Below are 6,153 nucleotides of genomic sequence, written 5' to 3'. Positions count from 1 at the left end.
ATATTAGATTTTTAACTCATTTAGATGATGACTTCTTTTCAACAGGAGGGATCCAAACTTGAAAGTGATGTTATGAATAAGCCAGCCTTGTTTACATGAACACTTAAGCTGTTTAGATGCTACAGAATCAAATCACGTGGTCCAAAGAAAACTGGGTTCATTAGTTCCATTGCACACAGATGTATTGGTCTGTGTGCACATGCTTCTCACTTTTTTGGGGGGCATAATTGGACAGCCAGTGCTATGTGGCTCTTCTCTGTTTAGCACATAAAATGGACCAATCTTTTGCCTGTGAACCGCATTTCTAAATCACCCTTTGGCCAAAGGCACACACCACATATGTGGGACAGGGACTGTTCTGGAAGTGGTTCATAGGCAGAAGATAAAAAACACCTTCAGGGTTGCCACTTTTCTACTGCCAGACAAGATAGAGCCAGGCTGGGCAAGCACTTAAGCGCATAAGCCACCCAGCAGTACTAGCTTGAGCAGCCACTTAACCTCTTTTCGTCTTCCAGATGAGGATTTGAATTTCCCCATGAAGATCTACTGTTCTCATCCAAGGTAGCCGTGACAGAAGCTGTCTTTGCACAGCTTGAGACACACGTTAGCAATTGCAATAAATATTTGCTCACTGCAATATAGATTGAAATTGCTTATTGTAAACTTTAGCACATCTGGCATTGAAGCAGAAGTTGTCACTGTGACTCTGCTACTCACACATTTTCCGAATTTTCTTCCCCCTTCTCCACTACTGCTGCCCCCAGCCCTTTATATGTTATATCTTACTCAGTTACTTTATTTTTAGTAGCCTGATGAAGGAGGGGGGAAATCAGAACTGATATTACAATGTCCAGTGGCATCAAGTTTCTTAGTCACTGACTCAAAGTCACTTGTTGAGTTTTTAAGACTCAATATTTTCTGAAGACACTACTGGTTTTTGCTTTGCTCTCAAAGCATCCAGCATAACTTGGTTCCAGCTTTCTTTTACTATCCTTGTCTACTGAGAAGCACCTTTCAAGTTTGTGGTGGAAGAGTTAAAAATGAAAAATAAACACATACAGCCAGGAGGGAAATGTGCTAATGTAGTAGGGATCAAGGGTAGGGAAAAAGCTCCTTTTACTTACACTGAGAGCAGCTTTGGGGGAGCATGAGGACCACATCACAAAGTCCACAGAAACAAAGAAACTGGTAATCCCTTTAGACAGAGGACACCACATTCAAGATAATTCTTACCAAGGTGACTGCCTGTTTTCTTCCCTGACTACAGCAAACCCTCTTTCTTTTCTGGACATTTTTCCAAAGAAAATCCTGAGCCTGATGCCCTTTGGGCTATAGTGGATAAAATAATTAATGTGCACATGCCTATTAAAGTGGGAGGATGCTGAATTTCCTTTGTCTTGACCACACAATAAGCCACGTTTATAAAAAAAAGTATGCATATACAAAGTAGTGGATAAATGTTTATTAAATGTGTGTTTAATCACAAGACTGGTTGAAGGCACTTAGTGGTATGGGAAGGGAGGAAAAATAAAGAAAAACACAACACAAGCTGAGTAAAAGTTTTACAGAGATATCCTTATCGTTGACACACCAATTTATTAATTCACTCCAAACATGTGCTAGGGATTAAATAAACCTCATCAAAAGAGTATTCCTACTGAGATATACTTTCAGCAATATTATGCATTTTAAACTTTCAGCTAGAATAAGTTTAAAATTTACCTTGTTAAATTAAAAAATGCTAGAAAAAAAACATACCGAGCACAGTAGCAGAGCATCAGCCAAGAGTACTGGCAATGTACAAGCATCTTCTAGACTGCTCTATCAATAGGCTTTTGTCTCAGCCTTCTGCCTAATCCAGAACAGGCACTAAACCTGCACTGGGCCACTGCTTAATGTCACTGCCTCAGACCGACCGACTGTTTTTACAGAGGTCTTCTAAAGCAACGTCAAGTTCAGCAACACCCAGGGAAGCTACAGTAGCCTGTGTCATACAGTTTTATCTTGAATACGGAAATCACAGAAGCTGAAAAATCATCTGGTGGCAGAGCGAGATCAGACTGCAAACTACATGAACTCTTGCAAGGCACCACACCATACCCTATCAGGGGGTGGGGAAGAGGAAGATCTGCTTCTTTCCCAATCTCCAAAATCTACAATGAAGTATCTAAAATGTATGTTATTGGAGCTGCATCTTCCAAGTAAATGCAGTCACTCTGCTAGACCTCTGCAGGAAATAATGAAGTATTTCATAAGGACAGCTATCTACCTATTAATATCAGTTGAGATTCAATTTTCTGCTTCCAGACTTCCCCTATTAGGTCTGCAGACAGAAATTCATTATAAGAAGATAGGATTCTGCCTTCTATTTTGGTAGTCTCACTGTCCTTAGTTGTTAATTAAATGTGTGAGCAAATAGGGATAAAGACAAGTGCATGCAGACTGATTTAGACATTGCAACAAGCAGCCACACACTGCCTATGGAAAACACATGACAAGGATATAATATCCCAGACACTAACAACTGAAAAGGAATGTCTAATGACCTTCTGGATCAACTACTGCCCTGTCAAAGCTCAGGCTTTGCTTATATGAATTATTTAACCTGATCTAAAATACTGACACTGAGCACTACTGCTGTTTATAAGCACACCATATTATAAGCCAGCTGATATCAACCCCTTTGAATTCAAATTTTGGAGAATTCCTTAGGAAGGTAAGGGATTTCAATGCTGGAGAACTACTTCCAATTTTATTTAAATTCATGCCATCCCAAATAAAAATGTGACAATTTTCTGAGTTGTGCAATGGGTTTAAAAAAAAAAAAGTGAGGGTTATCTTAAAAGGAATCTTTATAACTATACAAAGTGTTTTCTGCCTTTTTGCAAGATATGCTTCTCTTCTCTGAAAGTACATTAACACTACATTCAACAGTATGCTTGCAGTGTACTTAGGGAACATTTGCATTACCTTTAAATAAATTTGTTTGGGGACTAACAACAACATAAGTAGGAAAACATGAGAGTATTTACCCTGACCCTCATGCAGGTTTTGATTGCTGCTACCTCCCCATCTAATATACCTTTTTTTTTCTAAAAAAAAAAAAAAAAAAAAAGCTAACTCAGTTTTACCCGTAGATATCTGCAAACATGCCAAGCACGCAAAACTAGTATGGGTACAACTATTCCTGAAGGAACCAGCCTTGCTGACTGTGATGCAAACATACCTTCAGTTGTATGAAGCAGGAAATCCCCCAGAGAAGTCAGTAGGCTTACTTACATTACTATGCAATGGAAAGATGATGAAAGTGAGTAAAACCAAAGGAAATGGGAAAAAAAAAAAAGGCAAAAAAACTTTTGACTAACAAACTTAGGAAGCAGAACCTGTACTAGGGGAATTAGGGCTGCAGTCTCTAAAGACATCAGCCAAGCATCTTTCATCTGTCACTAAAAATTAACTTCATAAAAATGATCTTAGGAGAGTGTGATCACACCGCAGTGCCTGGAGAGAACTGAAAGGAAGCACATGCTCGACTGTGTGATCACAGCAAAATGACAACAGTAGGATCTAAAAATAAAATGGTTCCTTGCTCTCAAGCTGTTTTCTCCCACAGATACCCAAACCAGAACCTCCAATTACTGCTTTAAGAGCTAAGCAGAGAAATAAACAATCTTTTGACAGTACTTGTTTTCCATACATCATGTCTGCATGTCAAGAAAGTTTGAGCTTGTTACTGTGTGAGAAAGCATGAACAAGTGGTTTGTACATAGACTATGTGTATGACTACTTACCCGCTCAAATCCTTTAATATTAAAGACACTCCTCACACATCTAGTAACTGCTGTTAGTCATCATCCAAGACAAGATACTGGACCACAACAAATCATATTTCCAATCCAACAGCAGAGATAAAAAAAATGAGACAGTGAAACTATCCAACAGAGTATCATTTCCAGTGAAATGATTTGTGAAATGTGAAATTTATTCTGACAAGTCCATCATACCATGGGCATAACCGCAAATGACTGTACTAGATAAGAGCAATCTCCCATCACTGTCTAGTCTTCGTAGCTATGCTAGGTACTCTGAGGAGTTTATCATCAGTTTTGTATAACACTTCTCACAGACCTAAGAGCAAAGCAACTTATTTCCTCTGTAGTTCACTCAGCATCAATATGCCCTTAGATCAGTTCCCCCTTTGTATCAGCTAATGACAAGGCTATAACATGAATCATGAGAACACCTGCAACTGTATCTGATGTATTCTAGGTGTTGTTCTCATACAAAATAGCAGATCTTATAAAATAGTTCCCCTTATAAAAAAAAAAAAGCTATTATATTCTGTGTACCAATGAGTCACAAAGTACATACATGATCTAATAAAATGAGTAACATTTGAAACCCTCCTCTGAACAAAGAGAAAGACTTTTGCCAGCATAAGCCCTACCTGTTCAAAGACATAGAATATTATTTTGCCTTATTTCCCTTACATTCAGAAGAAGGGGACCTCAATCAATATTGGATTTTTTTTTTTCAGGTTTCCCATTTTAAAAGAACACCAATGTTTCTTTAGAAAAAAAAATTACTTTTATAACTAAACTCAATTACCACCATGAAAAACAGTTGCAACAATATACTTCCTTTCCCATTTCCTAAACCTTTCCAACAAGTCAGGGCACAACCATTCGCAGAGATGCCAACTGAATCTCGGTGCCAACTTTGTGAGGCAAGTAATCCCTTAAGCAACTAGATCTTTTACCAAGCTGGTAAGTGAGTGGATCAAAAAGAGGAAGGGGGGGGGGGGAAGAGAGAGAGAGAGAGAGAGAGAGAGAGAGAGAGAGAGAGAGAGAATCCCCAAAACAGAGATAGAGGATCTACATCAGAAGGTTATCACTCATTGAACAGCAGCGTTTAGGATCATTCATTCTACATCCACAATTTCTTTGGCAAAAACCTTTTCTCAAATGCTACATTTAGACTGGACCATTTACTCGCAAACAGAGTTAGGATATGCAAATACTACAGAAAATATTTTAAAAACAAACACCTCTGAGGCAGCAGGATGCTCCCTGGGTTGTAAGAACCTAAGAATGCACATGAAAAAAGAAGTCTCAATTATTTCACACTGGACAAGAAAGAATGCTAAAAGCAAAACATCTGAAGACAGCAAATTTGCTACATGCCTTTTTTTTTTTCTCCATCTTATTAATCATTCTGTTTACTAACCTGAACAAGCATTAGTTTAAGCTAGTGCCGTGCCAAAGATGCATGGTCCTATCTACTTCCATTGCACATCACAAACACCTCCCTTTGCTCCTAGTAACAGTAAAAATTTGTCCTGAAAGTCCAAGGATGAGGCTGTCCAGTACACATTTGACCATGTAGCACATCAAGCTGCACCTCTGAAAGAATGTTTTTTTCATGGCTGCTCTATTTACAGAGCCTAGGAAATGCTCTGGCATTACAGAGGATAGCACATCTTTAAGAGACAAGGAGAAGAACATACAAGTTGCAATCCAGCTTGCAGAGAAGCTGGTGAAGGGCCTTCATAAGTGCAAAGCAGAGAGATTAAAAAAAAAAAAACTTCTAAGTGTTGTGAAGATACTTCCAAAAGTAATAGACAAGGTGTTTACAAGCCCTCTTTAGGGTCTCTACAGACAGACCTAAATAAATTTACCATTTCCCTGACCTTGTTACTAACAGCAGTTATTCTTAGACCTAGGAACTCCATTCAAGACCAACGTTAACTTTGTCAAAGCTTTGAAACTCAGCTTGTAAGCAACAGCTACTCACCTCCACCTGGCCACCCACAAGGAACACCTGGACATCAGACAAATCTACTGTCCTGCCACGTTGCTGCCTACCTGTTACCATCTCCTTGCCAGTACAGGTCCCTTAAGCAGCTTCTTGGCCTGCCTCACATGCCAAACGTCCTCAGGGATGAGAGATCCAGTCCCATAAACATCCCCTTTTGCAAGTAGGCCCGTTGATTTGGACAGCATCATTGACTAGAGATGGCCTCCAGAATGGATCCTGCCTCACCCAGCTGAAAGCAATGCTGGCTGATCAGGACACACTCCCTTCCTTCAGCACCCTGCCCTGCTAGCACATCATCAGAAGCAGCTGAGCAGTTGGGGGTGGTAGTTAGGGGGG

At 39.5% G+C, this 6,153-nt stretch overlaps 1 protein-coding gene across 8 annotated transcripts in view; it reads right to left on the bottom strand.

Annotated features, from left to right (window-relative positions):
- The window catches only part of PAPLN (papilin, proteoglycan like sulfated glycoprotein), a 71,540-nt gene that overhangs the window by 43,993 nt on the left and 21,394 nt on the right, over window positions 1-6,153 (bottom strand). The window contains exon 1 of one of the 8 annotated variants that reach the window (XM_080595967.1): window positions 5,865-6,007. The exons of the other annotated variants lie outside the window; for them this stretch is intronic. The gene's annotated coding sequence lies outside the window, so the exon portion shown is untranslated. Of the gene's footprint in view, window positions 1-5,864; window positions 6,008-6,153 lie in introns of those variants that run through there. 8 annotated transcript variants of the gene reach the window in all.

The sequence above is a fragment of the Anser brachyrhynchus genome, assembly GCF_964034855.1.
Source record: "Anser brachyrhynchus genome assembly, chromosome: 5".
NCBI classification, from domain to species: domain Eukaryota; kingdom Metazoa; phylum Chordata; class Aves; order Anseriformes; family Anatidae; genus Anser; species Anser brachyrhynchus.
The sequence above is the reverse complement of the archived record's forward strand: the minus strand, read 5'-3'. Positions and strand labels throughout refer to the sequence as shown.